At 37.1% G+C, this 18560-nt stretch overlaps 1 protein-coding gene across 2 annotated transcripts in view; it reads left to right on the forward strand.

The window, feature by feature from the left end:
• Positions 1–18560, forward strand: part of maml2 (mastermind like transcriptional coactivator 2) — a 59436-nt gene that overhangs the window by 6626 nt on the left and 34250 nt on the right. The window lies entirely within an intron of this gene.

Genomic DNA, 18560 nt, shown 5'->3' on the forward strand with positions numbered 1-18560 from the left:
TTGAAAAATAATACATTCCACTTTAAATTCACTGGACAAAAAAGATTGGGAACCACTGTTTTAGGTGAAATATGAGATCAGAGCTTACTTATCATCCCAGAAAGCTATTTTCCTTAATCGCATGAACCTGTTGAAAGCAATTAGAACTCCATATTCCTGCATAGAAATATAGGTCACACAGTGTAACTGACAGAACATCGGCTCGACATTACAACGTGCAGCCGCTCAGTTTCATCATAATGTGATCCAGCTCGCTGTCAACACCACAGATAGTGGATGGTTACTGAATCAAAAGGATTGACAACCATCGCTACAACCTTACATGCTAGCACGCCACGTACTGTCACGCCCTATTATCGTATGTTTAACAAATTGCTCACTGAGCGTCTTCTTGAAAGATCTGCTGGCCATGAAACTGTTTGAACCGCGAGGTTCCCCCGAATGGATGTTTAGGGCAGCTGAATACATTTCCTGTACATGTTTACTTTAAGTCAAACAGGCCTTGAAAAAGCAGTAGGCGAGCGTTGTGTTGGGATTAACAGACCTGTGTTCTGTGCTGTGTTGGTAATGGAGCTGGGAATGATGATGTGCTAATGGCTTCCCATTCATGTAGTGGTGGTGATTATTGGAAATGTATAGGTTCACCAAGATTTTTACATATTACACACTTCAACGGTTTCCTTTTGAATGAGAGCTTTGCAACTGATAATCTCATATGCAACTGTGTTCTCTATCATATACACAAAACTATAACAGATGCACAACTTACTCAAACTCCTAGTCCAAGATCATGGGCGATCTGAGGCGAGGGAGGCTAAAGGCTCAAACATACTCGGGCGCAAAGACAATTAACGGCAAAGCTCAGATTTTACTACCGCATTGACTCCTCTGTGTAGTTGTGTCATACAATGCACTGCTCGGCATTGTATCGACCTTCATTAAATGTAACACCGACCTGTATTTAACCCACCTAGTAAAACAGAGCAAGAGGGATGGACATAAGCTTAGAGGAGAGACTGGCAGATGAGCTACAACAGTACCAACACCTTTAAAACACGTCCCAGGAGTACAAGGAATACATGGGACATGTAGGATTTTAATGGAAACTACTACGCGGTAGTACGCCCACGTACGTAAGCCCTGAGGAGAGCGGACAGTCCGCGCAGAGTCCGTTGTGCATGGGGTCTGCCCGAGTATGTTTGAGCCTTAAGGAGAAAACATGAATGGAACAAAAAGACTGATGGTGGAGAACGAAAAAGTGCAACACAGATAGTTGTGACAGTAACAAAAGTAAATGTATTCATGATATTTTAACCCAGTTTCCAAGGGGTAAAAGGCTGATGATGGATGCAGAGTGCAGCAGTGTATTGTGGGTGTAGACCCTGTGTTTCCTGGCATGGCCCGTTTGCCAGTTGAACAGCCTGAATCAGAGCTGCTGGTGGTCTGCTCTCAGCCTGGATCAGTTGTGATGTGAAACAATTAGTCCAGGTCCACTGGGGCCACCCACAGAGCAGCTCACAGAACTCCACCAAACCCAGAGATCCATGTTCATCCCACTGAAATGTGTGGGTTTTTTCTTCTTTTCTTTTTCTGCATAAGTGTTCAATGTTGGTTTGTGTGAATGCTGAAGTACTTTAGGTCTCCTGTAGACAGGAACAAAAAGGCCTTGGGTGCAGTTCATTACCAGCATGGGCTACTCTGTGAGCCTGTTGTTTAATCTCTTCTCTTTGTGTAGACTGTAGCTGGGAGATTAACACAGCATCTCATAGGGCTCAGATTAAAAGAAATTAAGAAAGGCCTTCATGTATTATAGTAAAGTCGTGTGGAGATCTCCTTTCTCTATTTGGGATTAGAGCTCATTCCAGGAGGTTTAAACAGCTTCCTTCATTTTTTTAAAATTCCTGTAATTTGGTAAATATGCGTGAATGAAGTAGTTGATTGTGAGATTGAAAGTTTTCAGTAATCGCACCCTGGCTTGATTACACAATCCCCTCTTTCAATGATCACCAAGGAATTTTGTTGGCAAACACTAAACCGGCTATCACGGGAATACAGTTTATGAAGGATTATTACAGAATTTTATCTGCTCAACAATCGGATTATAATGGGTCAGTGACATGCTTTCAAAGATGGGACTGCACCAATGTGTAGGGCCCCCCATTTTCCGCGATCTTGGAAAACCAACAGAAAAACCGGAATTATCGTTTGAAAAGGGAAAAAGTCTAAATTGTTTTTGTTTTTTTTCATTCTCTCTCTTTATTTAAAATTTCGAAAATGCGACAATTTGACTTTTTTTTTTTCACTGGAAAACGTGATTGAATTTCTAGAAAGTGTGACAAATAGACAGATTCTGTCCATAATCTTGTTTAAAGTAGTTGAATTTGAAAAGGCTCTGACACAGAGACAGGTTTAGCTGTTGTTTTATCGCATGAACTGGTGATCATTTTACCTGGTGACTCGTCACGGCAGAAGCTTTATCTCCAAGCAAGAGCCTGTGTGTGATTTTGTGCATAGTTTGAGGGTGATTCGCCATTTGGCTGTAATTAGAGGTTTCACAAATAATGTTTTGGTACAATGTCACACATTTCCATGGTATTTTTCCGGTAAAACAAGTGCCTGAAGGTCTAGCAGACAGTGTGGCTAACGCCCCCCTTGCGATGTAATCTTGCATGATTTTAGAGTAATGCTCTTGTTTCTGTAAGTCATCAGCGGCATATGAAATGGAATAATAAAACTAACTAGAATATTTGCATTTCCTGAAGAAAATGTAAGAAAGGATGCAGGTGCTTGTTCACGTTGTTGAATACTGGATTAGCTTAGCATTAGCCTGTTATTAGCTTAGCCTAGCATTAACATTGGCTTAACATTATCATTAGCCTAGCATTAGCTCAATATTAGCATTAGCTCAACATTAACCTAGCATTAGCATAGCATTAGCTCAGTATTAGCATTAACTTAGCATTATCCTATAATAAGCTGATCATTGGCATTAATATTCGATTAGCATTAACTAGCATTTGCAGAAAGAAAATTGTTAAAATAGGTTCAAGGATCTGAAACAATCTGAATAAAGTTGTAAAAAGGTTGAAAAATGGTGAAATGGTTGAAATGCTGAAACATTGTTAATAAAATTGAAAAAGCTGAACATGGTTGAAAAATTGAAGACGGTTGAAATAAGCTAAAATGTTGAAATGGGTTGCAACAGCTTAACCTGAGTTCATATAAAAATAGCAGAAAGAAAGTAGTTGACTCTATTGACTCTGTTTAGAATGTTTAGCATGTTTTCAGGAAATGTAATCACCAGTAAAGTCATCAAAGTAGTGAAAGACAATCATAAACAAAACTGAATAGTTTTTCCCAATGCAGACATGGGTAAAAACCTGAAACAGAATTTGGGTAATTAAGAAATGGAAAATCTGAGGCCCTATTGATACAGTTTGTAAACTGCATCATCCAGGCATCACTGAGTGGTGTTTGCATGTTCTCATCAAGCATGACGTGATTCTGGTTTTCTCTTCAAGTCCAGAAGCATCTCTGCGTGTTTATTTAAACATGCGGTGGTGGGTGAGAGAATGTTTGACATTTTGAATCATCACATTTCACTCAGAGACCAACAGTTTGTTACAAGTATAAATCTGTCATATTTCATGTCATGACTGAGTCAGAGCCTTGTACCGATTTGTTCCTGGAAGTTAAGAGCTATGCTTATAGAGTGCGTAAACTTTTATCACCAGGTACTGGTACTATACTTCCAGGGTCTCTTAACAACGTTTGTATTCAACAGAGTTTTGCCTTTTTTTTTACAGTAACTATGATTTTATGACCAAATACTGCACATGAAAAAAAGTCATTTAGTAAAGCACAGTATTTTGTCAACATCAGCTGACATGGTTTCTGCTTAGCCACACATAAATTCAGTGATTGCTATGTCCTCGAGGGCAAGTGAGCCACAAGCTTGAACAAGTTTCTCATTAGGTAGCCAACCCGGATGCCATACGAGTAAATGGTGTGAACAAAATCCTTTTGACATTTTTCCCATCAGCTTTTACTTCTCAATCCTATTCCGGCGATTGGATTAAATGCACGTCAAGTCATTTTCATGGTGGAAAAAAAGTCACATTATCCAGATGTTCATCAGGCCGAGTGTCAGGGTGTATCTGCTAAGATCATCGTAGACTGAAGTTTGCCCCATGAGAAACACAAGCTGTGCTCTGTAATTCCTTTTGAACCTTGATAACTGTTGCTGCTAAGCTTCAAACAATCCCGTTAACATCAGGAAAAAAAACAAATTACCGATGGATTTCTTCCAGAAGGACATGTAGTGTAACACATTGCAGTGAATGGAACACAGATGTACCGGTAGTTGAGGTTTGTGAACTGTGCTTGTAAGTAGTCCATGTGATGAATGTGTCTCCTATCCTTTCAGAATTCAGTCCCCCAAGGATTTCATGGCCACTTTGTGTGATTTTTGCAGCTTAAAATGTATGATTTTGCAACAGATTTGTCAAAAAACTACAGCAAAAGTTGCTGTATTTTTTAAGGATCAGGTCAAATTGCAAAATAACACTGATTTTGTAAAAATACAGAAAAGGAACCAGATTTACCAAAATATTTTTTCCATCACAGTTTTAAAGAGCAACTAAACCCCAAGGTTTAGGCTGGAAATTCAAATAATGCCTTGATTATGGGCGTGGCTCCTGGAGCAGTTAAGACATGACAAGTCTATACTATGAAATCTCCAAAGAACATTCTATGCTATGCTAACTAGCTATTCAAGACTCGACAGGTGTTTGTTTTTAAAGTATAGTTCTGATGTTCAATGGTACTTTTTTTCAGAATGAGTACAAACATGTACTCCGATATGTACTACTCGCCAATACTACATGCTGACACGAGTACCTATACCATATTTTTGAATTTTCCTTGGATATCTAACGGAAATTTTCTGCCCCTTTGCCACTCTAAAGGTATGTTCACACCGAACGCAACTTTTGTTTAAAATACCCGTGATGAGTCGCTTGAACATAGTCAAGCTTTTTGCTCGATTCATGGCTTCATCTACCCCAGTGACGTGACGACCAGGGGAGTGACATTGGGAGAAACTCATTGCCGATTGGATGTTGCGAGACAATGTCACTCAAAGTCACTTGAAAAGTTCAAAGTGTTAAACTTTGAGCGACTTCCAGCGACTCAGATTACACGATTGAATTGCGCTAGTCGCGTCGCCGGAATTGCGTCATTTGATTTTGAATGATCACAGAAACCGGTATGGTTATGTGTTCAGTGCATGCCAAGGCAAGCTATTGCTATTGGCCCGGCGCTGCCGCTCTGAACCAATAGCGGGACCGCATTTTCATTTTGCTGAAAAACAAAGTAACTTTCCTACTCATGGATCATATCATTTTTTAAACACCGTAGTATCGGCATGTATTGGTATTGGTATCGACTGATTCTATCAAACTGGTCATTGGTATTGGCATTGGGACAAAAAAAAGAAGAAGAAAGAGTTTCAGAATGTATTTTGTTGTTGTGGTGAACACTCTTGCCAAGTTACTTTCATTATGAACTCTTTGTGCCTGGATATCAATTCAATAGAATGGTGTCAAATCTACTTAAAAAACTAACAAACACAAAAAAAGAGGGAGATCTTATCAGTTGCGACGTTAAAGCAGCAGCAGGAAAGTGTTGGAAATGGTGCATTCAGATCAGAATCTAGGACATGGCTCTACCTGGCATGGTTTCTGTTTCCCCTCCCTGAAATGAGCACACTCTTCTTCTTTCCTGGAGTGATTTAATTTTCGTTAAGCAGTACACACACGCACACACTTACATGCTCACTCACTTGCATTATACCCACAAATATTAGAAAACAAAGAACATATAAATCAAGAGTGTCTGAAGTTTCCCGGCACCCAGCAGGGCGTTACGGATGTATGTCAGTGGTATTAATTGATGATTGTCTGTTTTACTGTATCTCCAGCAGCACAATCATCCCCCCCTTTACGTCCCTACCCCACTCTCTCTGTATCTCCCTACTTCCCCTCCCCACTGAGCCGCCCTCCCAAAGGCACAACCAGACACACACATTCACCAAAATCTACGGCGCTCTCACACACACCTCATGTATTATTCAGCAGTCTACGGAAAGGCTGTATGAGTCTTTGAAGAGCGCTGCTGAAATCGTGTTGTAAACCCGCCTCAGCCTCACTCTACAAGAGATGATACAATGTAAGAGTGTTCGTACTTAGAGGAACATGCTCCTCTGACTGTCAAGGTGATCGAAGCTTTCTCTGCTGCACGACAAGGTGAAATAAACGGATGTCCTGTATATGTGAAACTACCGATCGATTGGGAGCTCAGTGATATTCCTACATTTACATGATGAAGTGCCATTAGATGACAGTTACACTGTGGGGTGTTTGCCACTATGCTGACCTTGTTTCCACATTCCTGCGATCTGTAGCAGAGCAGCAGGCAAGGGAAGGGTTTTACCTTCAGATGTCTCCGCGCAGGAATTTTTACACCATCAGCATCGTCCTCGCCACGTCTCCTCCAGGCGTCAGTGTCAGATCTGTCGGTTTGCAAACACAAGGACTAAATTAGATGTTGATGCTTGCCGTGCATTGTTGAAGAGATTATTTGATCCTTTCAGTCTTTTAAAGCCAGAACAAAGGTTTTGCAAAGATGGGCTTTTTTATTCGGGAGGGACTATGGAAGCGGATTAGGGCCAATTTTGATGGAGAAAATAATTTAGGGCAAATCAAGAATAAAGTCGAAATGCCAAGAATAAAGTTAAATAGCCAAGAATGAAGTTGAAATTTAGAAAATGAACTCAAAATACAATATTGTGGTAAAAGTTGAAGGTTTGCTAATGAAGTCAAATCTACGGCCAATTCATCATATACAACATTACAAACAGCAGATCGTTGCGTCTACGTCCATTAAACTTTACTTCAAAGTTGGGTTTAATAACAAAAACCAGTCAAGTTTGGAAAAAGTGCAGCGTTCAGTCCGTCTGTGGCTATTGAGGAGCTACGGAAACGGATTAAGATCAGTTTAGATGGAGACTATTGTCGTATATGGTGAATTGGCCCTAGTCAGTTTGCATAGATTTTACTTAATAAAATAATATTGTATTTTAAGTTTATTTTCCAAAATTTTCACTTTTATCTTGTCATCTCGACTTTAATATCAACATTATATTTCAACTTTAATCTTGACATTTCAACTTTATTCTTGATTTGCCCAAAATTATTTTCTCTATCAAAATTGGCCCTAATCTGCTTCTGTAGGTATATACTTAAAAAAATGTATGTTTCATTTCTAAAATAACTGATGAAATAACTTTTTTTTAACTTGAATATCTATCTCTCATTCTCTATTACCAAATGACAACAAACAGCAGATCGTTGCGTCTACAAAATGCTGTGTATCGTTGAATACGTTAAACTATACTTCAAAGTTGGGTTTAATAACCAAGAGATTTTTTCTCTTTTAGCTCATGAACACAGCGTTGTAATTGCTTTAAGGACTTTGAAGAAATATTGCCCAAAATGTATTCTGTTCAGAAGGAAAAACAACTCAAGTTGTGGCTATTGAGGAGCTACGGAAACAGATTAGGGCCAATTTTGATGGAGATTGTTGTTGAAGCAAACCTTGGACTTTTATTATATTGTATTTTGAGTGAATTTTTGAAATTTCGACTTTAATCTCAACTTTTGTACTTTAATCTCGTCATATTTCAACTTTATTCTCGACATTTCGACTTTATTCTTGTTTTGCGCAAAATAATTTTATCTGTCAAAATTGGCCCTAATCCGCTTCCTTCGGTGTACACTTTAAAAATGTGATGTTTTCTTTCTATAATAACTATTGAAATCACTTTTTTTTTATATACTTGAATATCTGTCTCTCCTTCTCTATCTCCATTGACAAAGATTTCCAGATATCTTGATCATCTGATTGTTCTTCTTCTCAGAGCTCATTTTTAATCGTGCCAATTTGAGTAAATTTCAAACCAACAACTCCTGGACACAGAGAGACTTTCTCTTTGTCTGCTGCTCAACTGAACACCTTTAGGGGTATTACTGTTGCTTTTGTTTCAATGGAAAACCGCTTCGCTCCTTCTTTATTTCTTCTTGTGTCAAATATTGTTAGGCGAATAATTGAGTTTATTTGAGATTATCTAATTACAAAGTCTCGAATTAATTAGATTTTTTAATTTTTTTTATCAAGTCCCACCACTAATATATATATTTATTTCCTTATCTTCCCCTGTTTCTGACAAGACATTGCACTTATTGGATAAAAAATTTCAAATGATTTCCAATTCTTTTAATTTTCCATGCACGTTAATGTAAACACTAAAACCTAGACTCTTTCTCGGACTCTTGCGAAAAATGCAGACACCGGTTTCATGTTGTGAATATAAATCGCCCTGGTACTCTGTGTTTTCATGCCAGTGAACGTTCCACTGGTTTGAAATGCCTGCTTTTTCCCAAGGGCTTTGGATTGGATGGTCCCCACTGTATCTCTTTGTTGTTGGGTTTTGTTGCTTTCAGCATGCTCCCAGTTGTTGCCAGCGCTTTGTTTAATTTCAAGTATCATTTGGACCTTGAGATAAAAAAAAAAAATGTCTTTGAAGTCTTTTGGGATATTCAGTAGGAATAACTTTTCAGGGCTGCAGTGCAGCAATTAAATCTATTTACCTACAGAGATGAAAGTTCTGTGGTTTTTCATCGTGTGGAAGCGTTACATTAAACTGCTGTGTATACGTTTGAAGTTACTTAACAAGCATGGATCAGCTATAGCAGACGGATTTTGTACGGCCCCCAAAGTAAATGTACAAAATGACACGAAAATAAAGACAACAAAAATACACAAAAAGACAAGAATAATGCAAAAAAAACAGAAATACACAAACTATTTTTTTTTTAAAAAGGCAGAAAAATACACAAAAGTATGACAAAAATACAGAAAATGACGAGAAACACTCCCCAAGACAACAACAAAAATAAACAAAACAACAAAAGAAATACATCAAAATGACTAAAAACAATACACAAAAGCACTCAAAACATAAATTATACAAAAAATGAAAAAGGATAGCAAAAATACAGAATTAGACAAGTAAATCCTGCCAAATCGTCTTAGAAAGCACACAAAAATAAACAAAATGATGGATACAAAGCATGGCAAAAAACATACAATATACATAAAAATACACAAAAAGAAAATAAAAAACCACTCCAAAATATACGAAACTACAACAAAAAGAAACAAAATGACAAAAGAAATACTAAACCAAATTGACAATAAAAATACACAAAATCACCCCAAAAATATACATTATACATAAAAAAATTCGATATGAAATAAAAATGCAATATAATACACATTTGACTTGTTTGATAAGGGATAAGAAGCAGCCTAGGCTTGTCAAGTCCTACCCTCCATCATTCTTCACCATTAACAACTGCAAAATCCAATGAAATAAACTAAATTCCCATTACAAATAAATACTCCAATTGAGCTATTAAGAAAAACTGATAAAAAAACAAAAAAATATGCACAGGTGCCATCAACATCTGTGAGATTTATGTTTTCCTTCATTGCTGTACTTTTCAGATGTATCTCTTGTAAAAAAAAAAAACAATAATAATAATAATAATAATAATAGCTGCATTATATTCATATTTAGTTTAATCATTTCATCAAGATCATTCCATAAAACCACCCCACAAATGGAAATACACATACTTTTTAATTTAGTCCGATATGTACACACAGAATGACAGAAAAATTAACAAAATGGCCCTTGTTTCTATCCTGTATTAATGCTCAGATTTGTCAATAATATTCCAAAACACTCATGAATGTTTATATTGTGGCCCTGTGATAACAGTTGCCCGTTTCTAATATATAGCCCCTCCCCCTCGCAGTGGTATTCGTTGGTGTCCGATGTGATTTCTTCTGCTGAGAGGAGAGAGAGCACATTGAGGTTCGTCAGGTTTTTCCTGCTCGGGCTAATTGATGTGAGTGCAGGATTGTGTGTGTGTGTGTATATGTGTGTGAAGAGAGAGCGACAGGAGGGGGGTGGGGGGCGAATGGAGTTTAATGCTGTGGAGTCTTTGCTGCCCAGTGCTGAAACATGAACCCTGTGGGAACGAGCACGCTCAGGTGTTCTTTAGGTGCGGCACACACACACACACACACACACACACACACACACACACAAAAGCAAAAAGCAGAATCGAACGTAAGTGACGTTTTTAGTGACCAAGAAATCATGAAAACAGGCTCGAGTCGACAAAGTAAACTTAATAAGACGTTATATTTGGAAAACGATGCCGGCACTAAGAAATGTAGTTTGAAAAATAACCAGACTTTTATTTGAACACTTACAGATCGGGCTGCACAGTTAATCACATTTTAATCGTGATCACGATTTTTGCTGCCACTGATTGTCTGCGAGATTTACCTTTATAATATGGGTTTTGCACTCTGTAATAGTGTATTTATTCAGTTAGCCTTTGGTACATTATAAATTCTTGGGTTATTTTTTTATTATTATGTTTTTAGTGTAATTGTCATTTAAAGCTTAATTTTGCACTGTAAACTATACACATATTGCTTGTTTAAAAACAGTGTAATAAAAACAATGATTTTTTTCCAAACATGATGAATAATTGTGTATATAATTGGGATTACAGTATTGCTCAAAATAATAGTGCTAGCGTGCAGCCCTACTTACAGATACTCTGGGTGTAACCTATTAAACTCAAATAAATGTAAATAATAATTCACGCTAAAACGTCTAAAATTAAAACCAAATAATGTTTCCATCATCATGACATAAAAAATGGAAAAGTCTACACCAGTAATTTTCAAATTTTTTGGGCTCAAGTACCCCTTTTTTCTTATTTTTGAATCCAAGTTTTGATTTGAAACAAATAATAATAATTTAAGAAATTCAAAAATCTATTTTGATTTTTCAGAAATTTCAGGCGTCCCCATTTAAACTTCAGGCGACCTCACTTGGGGCTCTGACCCCAAGGTTGAAAAACACTGATTTAGTGGCTCCTGAATAGATTTATTTCAATAATTTTTATCATTTCCAGTCATCTCACGCCTGGGGTGGAACCAAGACTGACTATTTATTTGTTGATCTGTATCTGACAATCAGCCACCTGATATGACAGTTTCCTGCTGTTGTAAATACATCTGATTATCACAGCTGCGTGTGAACGTCTAAACCAGGTTAGACACAAAAACGTCTCCCTCCTGCTTTTCACCGCTGCGCAATTTTTATTGACAACTATTTTAGGCATGGGATGAAACCACCGTTGCTCTTCGCTTGTGCAAATAGTTGGATTTCAGACGAGCAAAAAGACTTCAAACAACCTTTCCTCCCCAGGGTCGTTGCCCCCCCGTTCAGGAAATGAGAAAGTGGGCTCCTGATGTCACTGGCAAAAACCCCTTTTACACAGTTTGTCAGGTTACACTGGAAAAAGTGGGGAGGAGGAGAAGGAGATCAGAGTTCAGGCATGTTTACATTACAGCTCAGGATATTTCTCAGAGCCAGGCCAAGCTGCACAATTTCCCAGGCTCCCAGTTGCAGAACAGAGGGACAAGCATTTACTACTACTTCTTCTTCTGCTTCTTCCTCCTCCTCCCCTTCACTAAACTCGCTCTCCTGTGCTCTGAGGTCTGAACCACACTTCAATTTCATTTGTAGGGCTGTCACTTTAACGCATTAATTGCGATTTTAGGCCAGGCCACCAGACTCAAAATGCCACTCACTTTTTTCTTGTTCTTGTTGTGTACACTAGTTAAAATCACTACTCCTCTGTTATTCGTGAACGGATCGGGCTGAAATTTGATAGATATAACCTATGGATGTGTACGCATCGACGCTCAGAGCCCAATTTTCGATTTGGGGCCCAGGAAAAGAAAGGAAAAAAATTGAAAGTCGATTTCTCATTTATTTGCGAGTCAAATATTCCGACAGTTGGGGGTACCGAATCTTTGGCACATACCAATATATAAATGGGGACCATTACCCTGTACGTGTCACTGGGCGCCAGGGGGCCCCATTTTATAAAAGACTACTCCTTCGTTAGATCGGAATGCAGTTTGGTATGAATATTTTATGAATGAATATGATGAAATGCTCGGAACCCTTTTTTTTTTAAATGGGGCCTGGGGACCCACCTCCCATTTACAGTAATTTCCAAATTGACGGGAACATAGTCGTGATATATTGTTTCAAATGTAATTCAACGTAGATTACGATTATGCCTCGCATAGTTCGATTAGGCAGACAATTTTTATTTTTATTTTTTCTGATTTCAAAAGACTGTCACCCATGAACCAATGCATGTATGTGACTAATCATTAGTGATGTGAACAGTCTTAGTTCATAGCTCAAAGCTGATTAAGTTACAGGGAGCTGAAGCGTATGCTAAGTTGTTCACTGATGAACCAAACATGTTCCAGCCCAAAACCCCGCCAAACTTTTTTCCAAATTTGAGGGACTGGCATGTCCACCAGATAGGTTGTATAGCAGATATTATTGTATATTCTGAGAGAGTGGGTGGGGCTGTATTACTATGTGGTGTAGTCTATTAGATAATGGAAACTGATAATGGAAGAAAAATAAGGACGCACAAAAAATCGACACATACCCCCCTAACTAAATTGTCCATATCTCAAAAACTATTAATCTGATCAAACTAAAAAATGTACAGTGTGACAATTGAGTTATCACTGAACAATTGGTGACATTTTCAGAAATTTTTGAGACCTAAGTGTGCGGGATGACCTGAAAATGTGTTGAAATAACCCAAAGATAACTGGTAGAAATGTTACAGCAGGAACACAAAGTGGCACCTTTATGTGACTTTTGAACTGGTTTTTGTTGACACATTGTTATGAAATGCATTCAGGACTTCATCCAGAGGTTTCATGCGTGGTTGGCGCTGCTTGAATGCTGGCGGCTACTTTAAACAACGTTATCCTTTTTGGATCTCAGTGGGAGCTTTGAAGAACCTTTGGGCTTTAGTACAGCTTAGCTGTGTCTTCTTGATTTTGAACTTTTCTTTGAGTTTGTCTGATTGATTTACCTAGAGTTATGACAGCATCTCTAAAAACAGCTTTACTTGGCAAAGAATAAGAGGACTAGATTATTTAGGAGAGAAAAATCCTCCCCTGGTTCCTGGTGAGGAAAACCAAGTAACATCAAGGCCCAGACGGCCTTTCATAGATATCCATCACGTGTCGGAACCACTGTCAAACATGTGGCAAACTTACTGTATATCTGCTTATGAGGCAAAAACACCAGTGTTTACTGCAATATTTAATTTAAAAATGATTGGACCACATTTAATCAGGACAATATTAGTTACAAATTAGGATTAACCAAACTATTTAGTCAAACTAAAGTATTACAAATACCTGCTTTTTGCCTGAAAAGCTATTTTTTTTAACTTGACTGCATAAATTAAATTAATAACAAAAACAATTAATATTTACAATTAATAATGTAAAAATAAACATTTCAAATACATAGCGTGAATGTAAATATTATATACCGGTACATATGAATACTTTTTTATTATTGTAAGAAACATGTAAAGCATTGTTTCTCTTTATTATTGATATTCATATTATTCTGTATGTTTGTTTTTTTCACGGGTAACTTTTTCACTACTTTTAATCCAATTTTACCATCAGGTTACATTACCCCAGTGTTTAGAATACGTGTCAAACTCGAGGTCCGGGGGCCCGAAACCAGCCCTTTAGAGCATCCAATTCGGCCCACAGGAGAAAGTAAAAATAGAAAACATTTCTCATTGTGTAAATGACCAAATAATTCACTTGTGGGTCAGTTTTTACCATGCTTACATCACATGACTGCCATATATATATTTTTTATTTATCACACATTGTGGAAATATTTTGTATTTTTCACTTGGAATTTCCTCACAAACAATTCCACAAAATTCCCCTAAAGATTACACAAAAGATGTTCACAATTACGGAATATTAAAAAATGCATTATTTTACTTTTTGAAAGAAAAAACCATGCAGTGCTGTGAAAAATAAATATTCCACTGCATATAGCATTAACCTTTGATGACATATGCAAACATGGCAATTTAATGGATGAATAAATGTAAAAACTTACTCAACAATTGGTCTCACAATCAAAGAATTTAGAAGTGATGAGCCTGCAGGGACTTAAATCCATCATGTATTGCTTAGAAGGAGATATCATTTACATGTAGAAGTGCAAACTAGGACACAATCATGTTGAAATTGCTTTTTTTCGCCGCCTAAAAACTACGGCTCACAAGATATTAAACTAGTCAGGGTTTGGCCCCCGAGTGATCATGAGTTTGACACCCCTGGTTTAACATGTTTGACAATCTGACATTGTCCTGGTGTTTTTGTAAGTTCAATATTTTTCGATGAATTTTGATTTTTCCACTAAAATTCTAGAGGGAGGCTTAGGAAGTGCTCACAGCCTCTATTTATACCTTTTCTGTACATGTGTCGCATTAGTGAGCTTCCTCATACTAACATAGAGCATTTTCACTTGCATTTTATATGTAAATGCAGTTTATATTATCTACATATATCAGTTATAATTCACATTTTGGACAGTTTTGAGTGCTTTGCTGTCACTCGTCTGCTGAGTTAAGATGTCAGGATGCTGAGTAATGATTTGGTATCTCATTCTCTCTCTACCTTTGCCCAGAGGCACATAAACACTGCTGCTGCAACATCAGGAAGATAAAACTAGGATGATTCCTGGTTTGTGCTCTGCATTGATGATAGTTCATAGTTGGTCATAACACCATGGAAACATAGCTAATCTGCGTTTTAAAGGCTTGATTTGAATGCATGGTTTTGCTGTTAAATATAGTATTTTTGGTCTAAGCTGTTGTTCGTCGTGCTGAGTTGGAGTGAAGCTGTCTGACAGCCAGAAGTTTTCTGTGTGGCTTTCACTGTCTCTGAATAATGAAACACAATCTGGAACTATGAACATTTATGGCAGGATTGAAGACAGGTTTCTAATGTGTTTTGTTTTTGTGTTGCTATAGAACAGGGGCGTCAAACTCACTTTAGTTCAGGGGCCAAAAAACGGAGCAGCGTGATCTCAAGTGGGCCACAGATTTTATGCAGGAAAATGAGTTATTTCAACATTATTGTGCCCTAGATTGTACATCTACCTTTACATTAGAATATTAAATATGTAAGAAACCAACAATATCCAAGCAATAGGTTATAGATATTAGTTCCAACAGGATCTTCGCTTTACATTTCCTAGATTTTGCGACCAATTTCTACTTAATTAAGGAAATTATTATGTATTGATTTAAGCAAAAATTGAAGGATTTTGTAAGAATTTTGAGGTTTCTTCCACAGTTTAACATTAAAAATGACTGCAATCATGCGGTATAAGCACCGGGAAAACTGTTAAGCACCTGCAAATATTATTGAGTATCATTTACACAGTGATTCATGTTTGCTGTCATTTTTACTTACTCCTGCGTGGTCCGAATTGGATGCTCCAAAGGGCCAGATTTGGCCCCCGGGCCATGAGTTTTGCACATGTGCTATAGAAGATGTGTCAACAAACTGCCAACACACACACGCGCGCACACACCATCACTCTCCCAGTGGATCGTGAATTCACAACATCCGTGCTAATGGGATGTTTAAGACAGTAATAGTTTAACATTAACACTGACACATCCAGTTTTTTCACATAAACCCTGACCATGCAATGTTTATCTTCCTGTAATTGACTGTCCAATTGTTTGCCAAAGCAGTGGTAACATGTAGTACATAAACATCATCGTTTGATGGTCATCTGCATATCTTTAGTAGGGGTGTCCCAATCAGATATCAGTCCAATATCAGCAAAAAAAATTAAGAAATCTTTATTTACTGTTACTTTCTCCTGTCCTGTGACCTCTGCCATCAATGCCATTTAATCATAAAAGTAACACTAGATGTTTTCATGTTTTTTTTTTTTTTTTTTTTTCTAACCCACCCTGTGAACCGTTAAATTAAAAAAAAAAAAAAAAAGTCAAAATATCTGTTTTACATGCCTAAACACATTAAATTACTGCCATTTGTTTGGCCAGTTATTAGGGATGTGCATTGCCATTGTACGATTCACGATTTGCATGTCACAATAAGATATATCCCAATACTAAACAATACGATAGATATCAATAATTACAAATTTCACCTTTACAAGTAAAAAATGGTATGAAATACAGATTTATTTATTTTTTTAAACTTGTGAGAACAAGTAAATGGTGACTAACTGTAAAGTACCAATATCAAAAGTGATATGTTTATCAAACATTTTTCAATAAAGTTTGACTTTTGCTTCAACAACTATTGTGATTCTGTTAAGTTTTTCAATTATTTTTTCAAGTAACCACATACATCTATAAAAGTCCAGTATGTTTTATGCAAATCATAAATTAACTTCCAGCTAAAATGCATTGAGGAGTGAGGTAATTTAACAAGGTCTGATGTGGTTTACTGACACCTAGTGACTGGGCGTTTACGTGCTATGTACAGTATATGTTAATGCAATTAAATGTTTATTTAGTTAAAAAGCATGACTTAAAAAAAATTGATTTGGACATTATTTAGATCGATACAATCATTACACGGTGAAATATCGCTATATATCGCCGAATGTATTTTTTCTTACACCCTAGCATTGCATCCTTGCAAACTTTTTGGTATTAATTGAACATTTTCAGCATAGTTTTTGCAATTTATTTAATTTAATGCCTTTTTCAACCCTCCTTTGCCAGGACGTCCGGTCTCTATTTAATTTTTGTTTTAAAAAAAAATTTGGTATGGGTATTGCAAAAAATCGATTTGGCGACATATCGCTATATTACGTTGCACGATTCTCGGATTGATTCAAAATGCGAAAATTCGATTTTTTATTTCTATTTTTTTTTTTTAACCTTTATTTAACCAGGAAAGTCTTTTCCACCGCAGGAGACATTGTAACTGCACAAAGAAGTGCACTGAAACCTGAAATGTTGACCAGCTTGTGTTTTTCTAAAAAAAATCTAAAAAGAAAGTACTACCTTTCTGCATTTATTTGTTGTTCTAGGCATACAGTTTACCTCAGTTAAGTTGCACTAAAGTCAAGGTTGGGTTAAAAGCCACAGGCACATTATATGTGATTTTTTTATTTGAAGTTGTTGGCACATGGAATGTTAAAGCCAATATTTTGAGTGTAAAATATGCCAATAAAATATATTTCATACATAATGTTCTCATGAAGGTGTACACGTTTATATATTAGTTGTTTCTTAAGTCGTATATATATTTAAAAAAAAGAAATTGCAATAATCGCCTTATACTTTAATATTGGGATATATCATATTGTATCATAGCGTATCGCCAGATGCCAGGCCCAATAAAGCAGCTCCTACTGTATTTTGCAAAGAAGAAGAGGACTATTTTTCAGGTCAAATGTGCTGAGCACAAATTGTTAATCAATCATAACGCTCCCCTTTGTCATTGTTTTCCGAATGCGTCGGTAAGTAATGTGAAAGAATGCAGTGTAAGCTGAGCCGAGCTGTGTTGAAAGAATCAAATAATTAATTCACCAAAAGGGCGATTGTTTATTAATCCATCTCTTTAAATTAATTTGGAAACATGGGGTGGAAATGTCATCATTAAGCAAGTCCAGGCCCATATTAGTGCTGCCCATGAAGAAAAAAAACAGAGATGCTGCATTCTTTTCATAGCTGTTAGTGAGAAAGTGGGGTTATTGTGTGTGTGTGTGTGTGTGTGTGCGTGTGTGTGTGCATGATGACAAGAAAGAGAGAGGGAGAGTGAAAAGAACATTCCTTTCTCACTCCCACTCTCCACCACCACACCCCCATTGCTGCTCGCTGCCACCCCACCCCCAGTTTCCTTCCTGTGCTTTTTTTAGTCTATTGGATGTTTTTTTTTTTTTTTTTTTTTTTCCCCACATCCGGCAACAAAGCCAGCATTTTTTTTTTTATGCCATGATCATTCTAAAGCCATAGTGTTCTGTGGTTTTGGAGAATGGTCAGCTTTAGTTTGTTCCAAAAAGTAATCAATAAAAAAACGTTGTCGTTTGCTCCGTGACAGGCAGAATCTTTTAGCCTTTTTTTCACAATTTACATCCATCAGGCTGTAAATGGGGTTAATCTGCATTTTTAACTGGTTATTAACTAAAGTATGCTATCGTTCTTTTGGTTTCATCACTTTCTTGCTGTAATCCAACACTGCCTACATGATATCAAGATCAGCCCAACGGGGGACAGACCATCTGTTGCAGGACTTCTTGTTCATGTTGTGGGTGATTTTTTTTTTTTTTTTAAATGGCTGGCTTGCTTGCAAAATGACTTGTGCTGCAACTACTTGTTTCATACATTCTATGATTAGAGGTGCTCAATGTATGCTATTTCTGGATGTTTGAGGAGGATTGGAATGAGATTTAAAGTTCCTGTTCTTCTCTGGTTTCTGCCTTCTATTGA

This window comes from Gouania willdenowi, chromosome 13 (genome assembly GCF_900634775.1).
Source record: "Gouania willdenowi chromosome 13, fGouWil2.1, whole genome shotgun sequence".
Classification (NCBI taxonomy): domain Eukaryota; kingdom Metazoa; phylum Chordata; class Actinopteri; order Blenniiformes; family Gobiesocidae; genus Gouania; species Gouania willdenowi.